Source organism: Staurois parvus, unplaced genomic scaffold (genome assembly GCF_062004578.1).
Source record: "Staurois parvus isolate SC_StPar_1 unplaced genomic scaffold, SC_StPar_1.0 ptg000120l, whole genome shotgun sequence".
Taxonomy (NCBI): Eukaryota; Metazoa; Chordata; class Amphibia; order Anura; family Ranidae; genus Staurois; species Staurois parvus.
The window spans coordinates 256,106-270,471 of record NW_028317916.1 but is presented as its reverse complement, the minus strand read 5'-3'; positions in this window follow the sequence as shown (position 1 = coordinate 270,471).

Sequence of the window (14,366 nt, the reverse complement as noted above, 5' to 3'; positions counted from 1 at the left end):
GAATAGCTCACTGAAATCTGTCGGAACAAGAGTCAAGTAAACATCCCGGGTATGATAAAATTGAAACACGAAATCATAAAGTATAATATAAATAATCATAAAAAATAATAATTTAATAATAATAAATTTAATTCAATAATGTAATTGAACCAAAAACACTGACATTTGAAATAGGGCGCCAAGTTCGCACATCACTGATCTTAGTCGCAAAATCGCTTTCAGTGTCTGATGACGAATTTCCCCACGAATCATTATTATCACTCAATTCTGCAAGTGGTTCTAATTTACTATCACTGTTCTCTAGCTGGTCTAAAACCGCTTTTGACCTAAAAGAACGCTTTGAGGACGCCATGGACATTTCTCAGTTTCCAGGCAAAAAGAACAGTAAAAATGCAGGCAGGGCACAGGAAAAAGCACTAGGGACAAAATGTATGTGAAATGGTTTGATACAGTAATGTAATACTATCAGATTTTAGTGTATTGAGTGAATGTCACTTTTAAAATGTTTGAATTTCCTGCCAGTTCCGTCCCCCGTATGTCCCGTATGTCTCGACGCTCGCAGGGAACGGACCCCGGAAGACGGATGGCCGGGGATGCTGCAGGGGGGACACAGAATCCCAGAGCAATGCTGCAGGTTAATCCCGAGTGTAGCTCGGGGTTACCGCTTTTGGTACTGAAAGTTAACTCCGACCTACACTCGGGAATACCGCCAGGGAGGTTAAGGGGTTTTTGTCAGACAAAGCCACTTCTGACTGACATACCTATGAAGGGAAAACACAGGGCAAATAAATAGGCTTTAAGCAAAATTTGTAGGCCATCAAATGAGGTCAGCAACTTGCTACTTTCCCTTTTAACCATTGTTATGCAACAAAAAGCAATCATCTTTGATGCATTTCAGACTGATATTTTGTTATAAATAGCTGACGGTTTGCTCCAAGTTTAGGTTTGGACCAAATTATGGCTGTTTAGGCATTCTGACAAATGCCTGAGCTCTTTCCCATTCAGCCCCTGTTTGGTGGGAGCTGAAAATCATATATGGAAGCAACATTTACACCTTTTTTATATATGATAGTTTCCTTCTACCACTGGTTACTAAGGAAGATATGAGTGCCTGCACCAGCCTAGTCTCTAGGAACCACTGATGTCACTTAAGCAAAGTGGCTTTATTTGGTTAATGATGTCAAACCATCCCTATCCATTCCCTTGTACAGCTGATGACAGCTTGTGGAGACTATGAGTACAGTTGGGATTTTCAGAGAGCATCATGACTGATTATGGAGTTACAGCATAGGACATTTTTCTGTTTTTCTGTTTTTTTTAATAAAGCACTTGTCAAATGTTAGGGTGTCTTTATTTCTAGGTTACAAATCTTTTTTTTTGTGAATTACTAAGGGTACTGTGTACCCCATACTCATTCATATGCGGGGGCAGTATCTAGAGGTCCCTATATTATTAAAGGGGGCTCCAAGACTTTGATAAGCCCACCTACCTAGAAACCTTCACAACCACAGGCCAGGGTTTTGGAAAAGAGGCCTTTGTCTTCATCAACATGGGGTCAAGAATATTTGCCGGAAGGATCCCACTGGCAATGTATCCACCCATTTTGAGGGCATGTGGCCTATATGCCCCCCCCCCCTTTCCTGGACATTCAGGCCTGTATGCTTAGATTAAGGAATGGATTTTTAGGGAAATCTCATGCATTTTTATGTTTTTAAGGGGAGTTCCCTTTAATCACTAGAAGATCAGCATGTTAAACCCCCTTCCTATCCAGGCCATTTTTCAATTTTCAGCACTGTGACACTTACCTGGTTATGCAACACTGTATAGAAGGGCTCATTATCCATGGAGCACCTTCAGGCTTTTAGGGACATAAATAAAGCATCTGATTTCCTGAAGTGGCAGGATAAGAGAAACACCAACAAAATGACCCCATTTTGCAAAGTAGACTCACCAAATTCTTTTGCCGCAAGTCTTTGGAAAATGAAGACAGAAGATGAAATTGTACTTTTTTATTTACACATAGCTGCCAGTTAATAAGATATTTCTCACACACAGCATGGACATACTCCTTCTGAGTATGGGAATACTATATACAGTATATATATATATATATATATATATATATATATATGAGAATTTTTTGCAGCCTAGGGGCATAGAGGAGCCTGACATACAAGGAGTAGTGTCAAGCTTTGAAGGGTTATAAATTAGGCATCAAATTTCCTGACTACCTACACGTTTGGAGGCTCTGGAGGTTTGAAATTTCTTGGACATTTTTGAAAAATTGTTGCCAATTTATTAAGATATTTCCTGCACACAACACAGTCATACTTAGAATTTCACAACAAAGCACGATCTGTTACTCCCTCATTGGAATACCCTCCCTCAGGGAATACCACGTGTGAGACTTTCTCAATGTGTGAACAATTAGCCACCAGAAATTATATCATATGTATCACAAAAATCAACTAACATTACATCAAAAGTAGTGTATGGTGTACTGCTCACCTCTGTATGAGTGGTCAGGAAATATAGCTTTGTGTGGCATCACCTACAGCAGGACCTGTACCTATAAGCCAAGGAAGGCAATTTTTTTGTTCCAAGGTCATCTACTACTTTTACGTGAGAGTGCTCACTTAAAGACAGATTGGTCAAGTGTGAGTTTAAAGATGAGTCTGGGAGAAATCATTGTTCAATAACAAGCACTCATCCATGTGGCAATTGCTCTTATTGTCCTTTGATGGACAAGAAGAAAATAACCTTTCCAATGGTGAAAGCGTTGTTTTGAAACACTTCGCTAATTGCCAAACTAAAGGGGTTGTATATTTGTTATCTTGTGAATGTGAAGTGTTCTATGTCTGCAAAACTAAACAAGAACTTTGCCGGCATATCTTGAAACACATGTATAGTATTCAGATAGATCATTTTTACCTCCCTATAGGATGACATGCTGTTGAGGCACACAGTTATAGGATGCCCAAAGTTACATTTTCCTCTTTCAACCGCATTCATAGACCATATCGAAGCGGCGATTGAAACAAAACTTTACTGCAAATGGAACAGAGATGTATATTTAGGGTACAATCCTCTGAACCCCCAGGTTTAAATGATTCTATCTCATATTATCCATTTTGAAAGGATTTTCTTCATGTAAAACTAATTAAAGGTCCTTTTTTCCCCACAACTTGTATATTCTGATTTATAATTAATGTATACATTGCTGCATGGTCATGCTACGTGGTGACATTGTGCATGCATATGATGTCATCATGCCATGCTTTATGGTGGAGATGTTGGACACACCAGGGGATAACTCCTTCCCTGAAAGCTGAGATGGCCGTGAGGCGACACCTTTATATGATTCATGGTGGAGATTTCGACATATTGGGAGGGAAGGAATTCCTACACACTTGACACCTTTTTATATTTGACAATTAACTTAATTAGGCTAAAGTGCCTTCCCAAAGGAGGGGTATATTAGAAGACCTTATACAGAGAATCTTTCTCTTGCATCTATGCTGACTGATGACTCGCATTATAACAAGGCTGACTCATAATCGGCATAGCTTATACTATAGTGAATGATTATATTTATGATTGGCACACTGGTACTGAGTATATTTTCTCTTCCTGTATTTATATTTAATTGCAACCAATTTTTGTGGTCACCCATTACTATCCTGATCGATTTAGCATTACCAACATAAAAGATTTTTTCCTTATATGGATAATATAATGGCAATGTGCTGTATGTCCGATTAAGGTGATTATTATCTTATTTTTCTGGGACATAATAAGGGTCTGGGAGATAATTTTTGATACATATACAGACATGCTGTAATTTTTACTTTACTTTTTAGGCACTTTAATTGCAGTGGCCTCTGATAATTGTGTTTTTTTGACACATAGTAAGATTCTGACAGTCAACTTCTTCTGCGCTCTCTGAGGGTTAGTATAAGTAATCAATATATTGGCCTGAATGCAGAGATTATTAATATTTCAACTAGTTGGTTCTCTCCTCTATATACAAATATACTCCATTTTCCTTTGCACCGGTGTGGGACTCCCTTACTTCCCGATGTGGTTCGCCTGGTGGCCATCTGTAGGTCCATCACTGTTCCTCTTTTCGAGTGCACGAAGACGGGTGCTTGGAAACATGCCTTTTTTAATTGCTCTGGGTTGTTACACAATATACTGTAAGTGGATGGTAATCCTCCCCAAGCGTATTTTTGTTTTATATGTTAATATATAATAGTGTTGATCTAACATGTGTGTATTTTCTAGTTCAGACAATCGTTTCGATATACAGATTTACAATGTTCCTCAGGGGCATACCCTGAGGAACATTGTAAATCTGTATATTGAAACGAGTTGGGATTCCTATAAAGGCAAAAATATTATATATGAAATTCTTTTGTAAAATTGTTATATGTGACACTGACAGGGTGTCTTTGTAATAATGTGATTTTTTTTATGTACCAGAGCTCATATTTTAAGTACTTTCTATGTTTGGTGCACAAATAAAGATGTAATTCTTTTTAATACTAGTTTTCTTTTTTTTACAGAATTATTTATGCTGCAGTAAAAAGTCCAAAGGGGATTTTTTTCTTGTTTAGATAAGCCAAGCAAGGCTATCCTGCCCATGGGAATAATATTCACTGGCCAGGAAATACAGGTGGCTGGGTCTCCCTGTCAGAACACAATAGCTCAGCGTGGAGATCTCTATAGTAATATCGCATAGTTAGTACAGCAAGCTCCTTGAGATCCTCAGTTTGTACCAAACTTAACCTGGTAACAACTCACTTTCAGTGACAGTGGCCATCAGGGCAAATGGAAGGGTAAATTTCCCCAGAGGAGATACAGACAGCAATAAAGCCTTGACAAAGGGCCTAAACCTTAACTGCTCAATTCAAAACAAAAAGAAACCTGTGCTTACATACACTGTACTTTAAAGCATATGTGAATTTATTGTACACAGAGTATACAATGTTTTTTGGGAGGCTTGCAGAAGGAGTTATTTTAAATCACTTTACAGATCTACATGAAATCTTTACTGTAACTATTATTTTTGCTGCTGCTTCTAGAATTATGTGTACTTTTTTAAATAACTAAAAGCCGATTTGAAAGGTATCTGTATGTACCAGTCTGTGTTGGCATTAAAGAAAAAAACTTTTTGTAGTTCAAGTGCTCTATTATTATCCTTAGAAAGATAAACTAGGCATAATGTACTAATGTCAATTACTCTATAAAATGATGCTTAAGACATACCATGAAAGGTTATATTTTCCTCTTTACAGTGATCCTTTCTAAAAGGTAGCAAGATTTGACTAAAGTGTAATTACCAATATAATTTTCTTTGAATAATGTCTCTACACAGAATACATATTCAAATGTAAGAAATAAAGCAGTTACATCATCTACTTCATTGGCAGATTTTGAAATTTTCCTAAATGTAAGACAGCATGGGTATAACCGATATATCAAAACAGCCACATTAGGTTTTGTGATATACATCATAATATAAATAGCACTATTACAGCACAATGTCGAAACCATTAAATCATTCTAAATCATTGTTACATTCCATTAGTGTCAGTGGTGAAACCACATAATAGACTTTACTACAAACTTCACCTTGGTAGACCATTGTCTGTAATAACCATTTCTCTGCGATGTGGAATCACATTTTGGAAATCCAGTTCGACAATAAAGAATATTTTTTTTTCTTATTGGATGGGTAAAGTATATTCAAGCTTCCTTTTTATAAATGTTTTCCATACCACAGGTTTGTATTTGGTTAAAAGTTTTTGCTTTTTTTTTTAAATATGTACTTTATGTGTAGATTTTTATTTATACACACAGTATATTCATGCATGTCTTGCATTTATATTCCAGGTTCTTGGAGAAAATTATATACTTGGAGAAAAAGAATATACTGTGCTAATTCCCAAATGAAAAAAAATATTAATTTGCAAATATAAACAAATATGTGATAAACATCTAATGATTCTCAAACAAATATCCAAGCCCACAAGTGAAGTGAAAAATGGTAAAGTCCCAAAAAAACAAGAATGTGATAAATGGTGTACAAATCCACTAGTATAAACAGCTGAGAGATAAGGGTATCTCATAGAAAGGTGAAAACTACTCCACCGGGTAACACCATGCAAGGCTTACCAGATGTATATGACCTTCTATTTAAAAAAAGGCTAAAATGTGCCTTGGTAACAAAGCATCGTAAAGGTCTTCTTAGATAAGGTCATCAGAAGGCGAAGAATACCATAACCTTTGCAGAAGGCACTTGAGAGAAACTCCTCAATCATACATCCATCCCAGTGTTAACATAATAGAGGTTAAAGCAGAGAGCTTCACAGTGTATACCTGTAAACATACTGTATATCTTTATTTTAAAAACAGAACACTCACATTTAAAAATGATAAAGGTGCTTGTAAACAAACTTCGGACGATCAAAATGGCTTCCTGCGGACTTCTGGTTGCACAATGACATTACAGCAAGCTCCTCCTTATGTTTTTCATCACACCTGACGCATTCCAGGGTAGTGGCTCTCCTGAGCCTCTCCCTCCTCATTGGTTGAGACACAGCAGTGAGAGCCATTGGCTCCTAAAGCTGTAAATCACAGCCAGTGAGGAGGGAGTGGAGGCAGGGCAGAGCTGAGCTGAGTTCTGTGTGTCTTATGGACACACAGGGGTTTTTTACTAAAACTGGAGAGTGCAAAATCAAGTTAGCTTCTGCATAAAAACCAATCAGCTTCCAGGTTTTATTGCCAAAGCTTAACCAAACAAGCTAAGGTTAGAAGCTGATTGGCTACCATGTACAGCTGCACCAGATTCTGAGTGAACCAGCTTTAGTAAATCTCCCCCACAGAGTCAGCTCAGGAGTGAGTAGGCATATGTGCCCCCAAAGCAAGCAGCTTGTTCTGGAGGCACTCAGCAGGGGGGAAGGAACCAGGAATGCCAGCACGGGACCTGAGAAGAGGAGGATCAGGCTGCTCTGTGCAAAACCATTAACAGCTGCACCAGATTCTGAGTGAACCAGCTTTAGTAAATCTCCCCCACAGAGTCAGCTCAGGAGTGAGTAGGCATAAGTGCCCCCAAAGCAAGCAGCTTGTTCTGGAGGCACTCAGCAGGGGGGAAGGAACCAGGAATGCCAGCACGGGACCTGAGACGAGGATGATCAGGCTGCTCTGTGCAAAACCATTACACAGAGAATGAAAGTATGACATGTTTGTCGTTAACAAAAAAAGTTGATCCTTTGGTATCACTTTAAGCAACTGATGAGAAACTGCATAGACACACAATTCAGTAGCCAGCCTCCTACCTGGAACATGGATATCTGAAGGGTGCCTAGAGATATGATCTTTCACTTATGCAATCAGCTGGAAATAGATGTATCACCCCCCCCCCCCCCTCGTTTATTGTGTGAAGACTCTTAACAGTATATTAGCCTAAATAACAAATTCTTTAGAAATAAATTGTAAAGCTTTATTTTTTTCTATAAAATAGAAAACATGTCAACGTATCTGCTCTGTGCAAGGTTTTACACAGAGCAGCCCTGATCCTCTTCTTCTGAGATCTCCCACCGGCACTTCTGGCTCCTCCTCTTTAGCGAGTGCCTCCATTGAAAGCCACTTTCTATGAGGACACGTATGGGCTTGATACTGAGCTGCCCTGTCTGCATGTAAAGACACAGACAGAGTGACTCAGCCCTGCCCCCCTCTCTCATCATAGAATCTGATTGACAGCAGCAAGAGCCAGTGGCTCCCACTGCTATCAATCTGCCCTAGGAGGCAGGAGAGAGCAGAGAGCCTCTGTTCTCGTGCACAGCATTGGGGTGATCCTGCAGCACAGAAGATTAAGGCTTTAGAACTACATTAATGTATAACACAAACACCCTTATTTTTCCAGAACTGTATGGGGTTTTTTTGGTTCAGAAAAATCCAACTCTCATTTTACATTGTTTTCTGTAATGTTTGGTATGGACATCCTAAAAATAAAATCTTAAAGTAGTTATAAAGTCTAAAAGTTTTTTTTATCCTAATGCATTCACTGCATTAAAGTAAAAACACCCCACTATCTTTCCTTGCTGCACCACCACTCCTTTCACTTTCTTCGTTAACAGGAGACAATGAGAACAGCGGGAGCCATAGGCTCCTGCTGCTGGTAATTAAAATCCTGTGGGGGAGGGGTGACTTACTGGTATTATGTGTGTCTATGGATGCACACAACCTGGCTCAGGAGTGTGTATGCACAGAAAGGAAAAAAGGTGACAGCACCAGCGGGGGGCTGCCCAAAGAGCAGAAGAAGGTACTTTCTGTGCAATATCATTACACAGTACAATTAAGTATGACACCTTTTTTTATGACACCTATTTTTTTAGACTTTAGTATCACTTTAAAGAGCATAGTCCAGATGAACAGCTATCAGAATGTCCATCACATTGCATAACTAGACAGGTGACACATCTTTTTTCCAAGTTTTAAGAGACACTGTCACTATGCCCATGCAGGGGATAGTGACAGTTTCTTTGAAAAGGGCATCCTCCGACCCCAACTATGGACTGTAGGATTTGTAGTGTGCATAGAGCAGTGAACACGATCACAACTAACTGCTTGTTTCAAATAAGCAGAAATGAGAAGAAAAAAAAAGAGAGGTACAGGAGTCCATGGAGGACAATACAAGGTGGCAAAAAAAAACCATGGTAAAAAATGATTCCATGAAAAATAGATTGCAGGGCCATTTTGTTGTGGATGTGTATGCATGAGTTTAGGAGGAAAAAAAAGTGTTTAGTGTCACTTGAAATTAACTCTCATGATCAAAGATGAGTGAAGTTTAGACAATTTATTCTAACCTTCTTTCAAATAAATTGGCTACTATATTTTGGATCACTGAATCATCCTTCTCAATAGTGATGGGCCGAACACCCCCCTGTTTGGTTCGTGGTCAAACATTCGAGCCTAACAAAAGTTTGACTGCAGACTTCGAACAGGGACAATTCACTAAGCGATATCTTACTGCATCTGAGTATGTGGCAAGATACACACCTACTAAAATACCGCATTTGTTATATTATTAAGTCATGCGGTATTTTAGTAGTGAAAACATTCTTTGTAGTTTCAGCTGTCAGCGGGGTTTGACACTGACAGCTGAATGCAAAAATAATTGCCAGCAATTAAAGAAAACAAAAATAAAATAAATTGTGTAGAGTCCTCCCCCCATCCATACCAAGCCCTTTGGGTCTGGTATGGATTTTCAGGGGAACACTCATGCCAGAATTTTAGAAAAATGGTGTGGGGGACCCCTCAAAATCCATACTAGATCCTTATCCGAGCATGCAGCACAGCAGGTCAGGAAGGGGGGGGATGAGCAAGCACCCCCCTCCTGAACCATACTAGGCTACATGACCTAAACATAGTGGGGTGCTTTGGGGCAGGGGGGCTACGCCCCCCAAAGCACCTTGTCATCTTGTCCCCCAAAACTCTCTGCTCTTGATGCTGGCTCCCACCATCTGACAGCTGCATCAGACTGACAGATTTTAAATACTGTGATTATGTCACAATGGGACGGGATCACCTGGTTGATGTCACTGGGTGGCCATACCCCTTGTGGCATCATGCTGCACTGTGATTGGCCAAAGCATTGCACCTGACCTGTGTGCATTGCTTTGTCCAATCACAATGCACTGTCAGGGCGCAGTGGATTGTGCGGTGCAGTGGGTGAACAGCCCGCCGAATGCCCTTACTGCTCGTGTGTTCGCAGAACAAATGAATGGCCGATGTTTGAGTTGAACATCAAGCCCAAACCTATTTGTCCAACTGAATCAGATTATGTCTTTTGCTGTTTTTAATAAAGAAAACAAATTAAAAAAAGAGCTTGCTTTATAGCTAGAAAGCATGCCGATGTGGATTCCCCATTTTTTTCTGATACCAACTTCTATGTCAATCATTGCTAATATGGGCTGCAAAATAAAAACTTGCTTCCCCCTGCCCCCCAAAAAAATAAGCAGCATGTAGGTGAGGTGTAAAAAAACCAGATGTACACCTATTTCCATGGGTCCAAATGGAGAAAAGTCTCAAGTAATAGCAGGAGAGTTTCATATAACCCCTCTCCCACCCCTTAATTACTTGAATCTGTTCTTCTACCTGGCAAGTCAATGTTAAGGAGTTGATAATAATGTGATGATTAAGATGACAGTTATAAAAATAATAATAACAATATAAATAATAATTGTGACTCTATAGTTAGTAGAGAACAAAGTTATCTGTGACAAGTAAAGACACTGGTGAAGACAAAACAACAGATTACCCTGTGGAGAGGCAATGTAATAGACTGAATTTACTATCAGGGAAGATTAAATGCCCATGGATCTTCTGTTAGTTAATTATGCTCTTGTGTCATTACTTCCACATGATGAATTCACAGCAGAACATTCCTTTTTGAATATCATACACAAAGTGTTTAGTTTGCTTACTGCTTATTTTTCTTGACAACTCAAGCCAGAAAATCAAATCCCATTGGCAACAAATATCTGTCTGGAGGAAACAAAGAGAGTTGTGTTATTTATTTTCATTATAGAATTGCTTGTAGTTGAAAAAAAAATATGTACCTGTCAAGTTTTCAACATTGTGCTGCTCGCTGGGGAAGCATGTAATACCACTGTGATTTCAAAACCTGACTGACAATTCATGTTAAGGTACTAAAGACAAATCAACTTTTTTTTTTCCTTTTTTCCCTTCATTTGACAGTCAACAGTTTGAGACCTAAATGGTGCTTTGATGCACTATTCTGTTATGAATTGTTACAGGCCTTGTAGACCAGATGAAGGATATTTTTTTAACCACTTTAATTAACATTTTTTTTCTTTTGTCTTTTGTTCTTAATAAATATATAAATTAAACATTACAACTGACAACAATGCAGCTTAATGATATATCACTTGATAAGTGATATGTCTAGCTACTCTCTGCCTACTGGCATATACACATTATTTTATTAGATTTAGTAAATTACCCATATCTATTTTATATTTTTTGTATTTCCCCAAACTGCTGTTAACACTATCTAAGCAATGAACTTACTCTGAAAAAAATGACATTTTGCTAGTTTATATTTTATTTTCTGAGTTTAGTAAAGGCAATGTTAATGAGGTGATTTGCAAACTGTTCATCATTTGAATTATTATACAGGATTTATTATACAATGTAAAGAACTTGCAGTAGGTCTGTCTACCTAGGTGCTTAGCAGTTGGTGACTATTAACTCCCACTGGTGTGGGCAGTTTCTTGGCACATGACTGCTTATGTGATCTAAGCGCCCTGTCCTCTTACAGGGACTTCTGTTTTCCTGTTTTCTTTTTGTGGTCTTTTCTATCATTCCTGGATCCTGGTTTCCACTTCTTGCTGTTGTTCCTTCTTTCCTCACTGGATCCTGCTGCCTGCCTGTGTTGGTTTCTTTACTTGCCCCCTTTCCTACAGTCCTTTATGGTTTTCATTGCTCTCCCTACCCCTTTTCTGTGTTCAGGGGCATGCATACATGTTCTATTACTTGATCGGGTGAGCTATAAACATGTTCAGGCATGATCAGGTGCACACCTTGTGATTGCTCTTGAGATCCTGTATCCTATTTCTCTAGTTATGTTCAAAGTGTGGTCTTAGCTCCGCTGTCCTTGCAAGGTTCTTTTTATGTATTTATAGCTCGGTCACTAGTTTGTTTGACTTCTTGTTCCTGTCTGCCTGGACCCTGTTCACTTTTTTGCCTGATGTCCCTACTCTGACTGACTACTGCCTCTGAACTGTTTGAATCCTTAGAAATTATTACTTGCTTGACCTGACCTCACAAGCATGCTACTCTTGGCTGTGTCATTTACTAGGTCTCTGCTTCACTAGTTGATTTTGATGCTTGGATGTCCTTACTCCTGGCCTTGACGTTTAGCTACTCCTTTCAAATCTGATCATTTTCACTGGGGAAATTCTTCTTTTAGGACCAAATAATCCAGTGCTTAAGTTCCTGGAGGCAACCAAGTAAAAGTGCATACAAGCAAAAGTTCTGTACTCACTACACATTTCCCTGAGTGTAACTCGACATGCTGCTAAACCCTCCAATTCTGCAATAAGCCAGACTGAATGTAATTTTGAAGCTTTATTTAAAAAACAGGGTGGGTGAAACTTAAATAAAAAACAGATGAGAAATGCATACAATAAATGTATGAACATATAAACACAATTAAATAATTAGACTGTAGAAGGCAATAAGTTCATGTTCACCAGCGATGCTGCCTGTAGGGGATGTAAGTTCAGTCCAAAACATGTGCTGTAAAGGATTATGGCTCCGTTCCCTCAGTTATTAAAATGGAGTCTGGGTTCCCAGGACACATCTGTTTTCTTTTCTTTGAATTAAGGATTTTTTTTTATTAAGGCTAAACAGTCTCTAGTTTCTGTAAAGCAGTACATTTATTCTGGTCTCTATCAAATGGTCAAGTTTAATATTGCAGGGAGGTATGATGAATTTCCCTGCTGAAGGCAGAACACATACAAAGTGTTTTAGAAAGGTGGCTGCTGATGTGAAATGCACCACAGCAGTGGTCGTTTGAGACCAGATCATTACCAAGGACACATGTATGTTGGTCTGGTAAACCTTTAGTAAACAATTCCACTAAAACAGAAGTTAAGACAACCTTGTTTCATCAATCTTTACCTCTATGTAGCATTTCGATAATAGTTACATTGAGCTGTTCTTGTGCTAATTTCAGTGCCACTATGGCTAGTGCTAGATCTTAGTGGACTAAACTGTCCTTTATAATTATGCAACTTCAGCAAGAGCAGTTAATGGATGTGGAGTGGTGTGTTTTGCAGATTAAAGGTCTCCCCAGTGTCATGCAACTACTCATATGTTACTAACTGAGTGATCCCTTATCCTAGGTTCAATTTTTCAAATAACAAACAAGACATTAGGAATAGCAAGCAGCTAATAAAATACTTAATGCATATATGAGCTGACTCTCTTGTATCCTGTTTTTGTGAGTCAGACTTCCCTGCCTCAATGCGAAACCACATCTCCAACTTCTACTGCAGTTAAATCTGAATTCCAGGTATGGATTTATAACATATTTACATTGACCCAGCTAGGATCAATATAGACACACGTATTCCATACATGTGGTATCAATGTGGAAGCCATAAATCACTGTAGTAGTCTATGCTACTACGGTGATTACCTGTTTCCAGTGCTTAGGGGCTAACCTGCTGCATGTTAATGACAAGAGATCACTTGCTTGCCACAGTTGCCATCCATAGAATACTCACATAAGGTATTCTGTGATTGAATAGGGTGGAAAGATACAGTGGTGAAGTCACACTCTCCTACTAGTACAATTGGAGAACTCCTTGCATTAATTGATAAAAATGCAAGGCGTCCTGTAACTAGCACCTGTGCCAAGTGAACAACCCCCTGTGCTCACTATGCACTCCGCACAGGATCTGGAAGACTGGTGGTCAGCTTAGTAGTGGAGACCACTACAGCAATTTCTGGATTTCACTGTTATGAAATATGCATACTTAATTTGGTCCAAGTTGTACTAATGTAACCATGCTATGAAATACATACTTGGAATTCAACTTTAAGTTCTACCCTCAAGCTTACTAATTGGACAATAAAAGCACATCCCCACACCAATGACCAATGAGGCCATTACTCTGCTCTCTCCTTATACTCACCAACTCCCAGTGTTAGATTGATAGCATTGTGCTCTGCAGCCAAGCCTTTTTGGCTCCTACTACTGACTACCACTTTGACAGTTGTTCAGGGGATTTCAGTATGTCAGTATAAAAACCAACTCAGATGTTTAACTTAAAAATAACTACATTAAATGAAATTTATGAAATGTCTATGGATTGGGTTTTGTGAGTAAATGCCTGCAAGCATCCAATCAGCAAATTGTGAGTTCAATCTTTTTGGAATAAATTGCTTATCTTAAAAACATAACAATGTAAGCCTATATTTCAGCATTTATACCTAAGATTATCTTACGATGTGTAAAGTTACTTGATAAAAGAGACTAAAACAAAAACTGGCATATAACAATTGATTATGCAACAGAGATGGTGATATGAATTTAATAAAACATAATTCGAAATGTACTTTTTACTCTCTAAAATGCTATGATAGTAAAATGTAATTATGAGAAATAAAATAAGAATTTTCTTCGTTACAATGCCTGGCTCTTCACTGATTGCAGTAAATTATAAATTATGCAGTCAATGTAGGCCAACAAAAGAAGACATCTTTAGATCTCAGTCAAAGGTAATTACTTAAGTCGGCTGAATGTTCCCTTTTCATAGAGTGTGATCTCT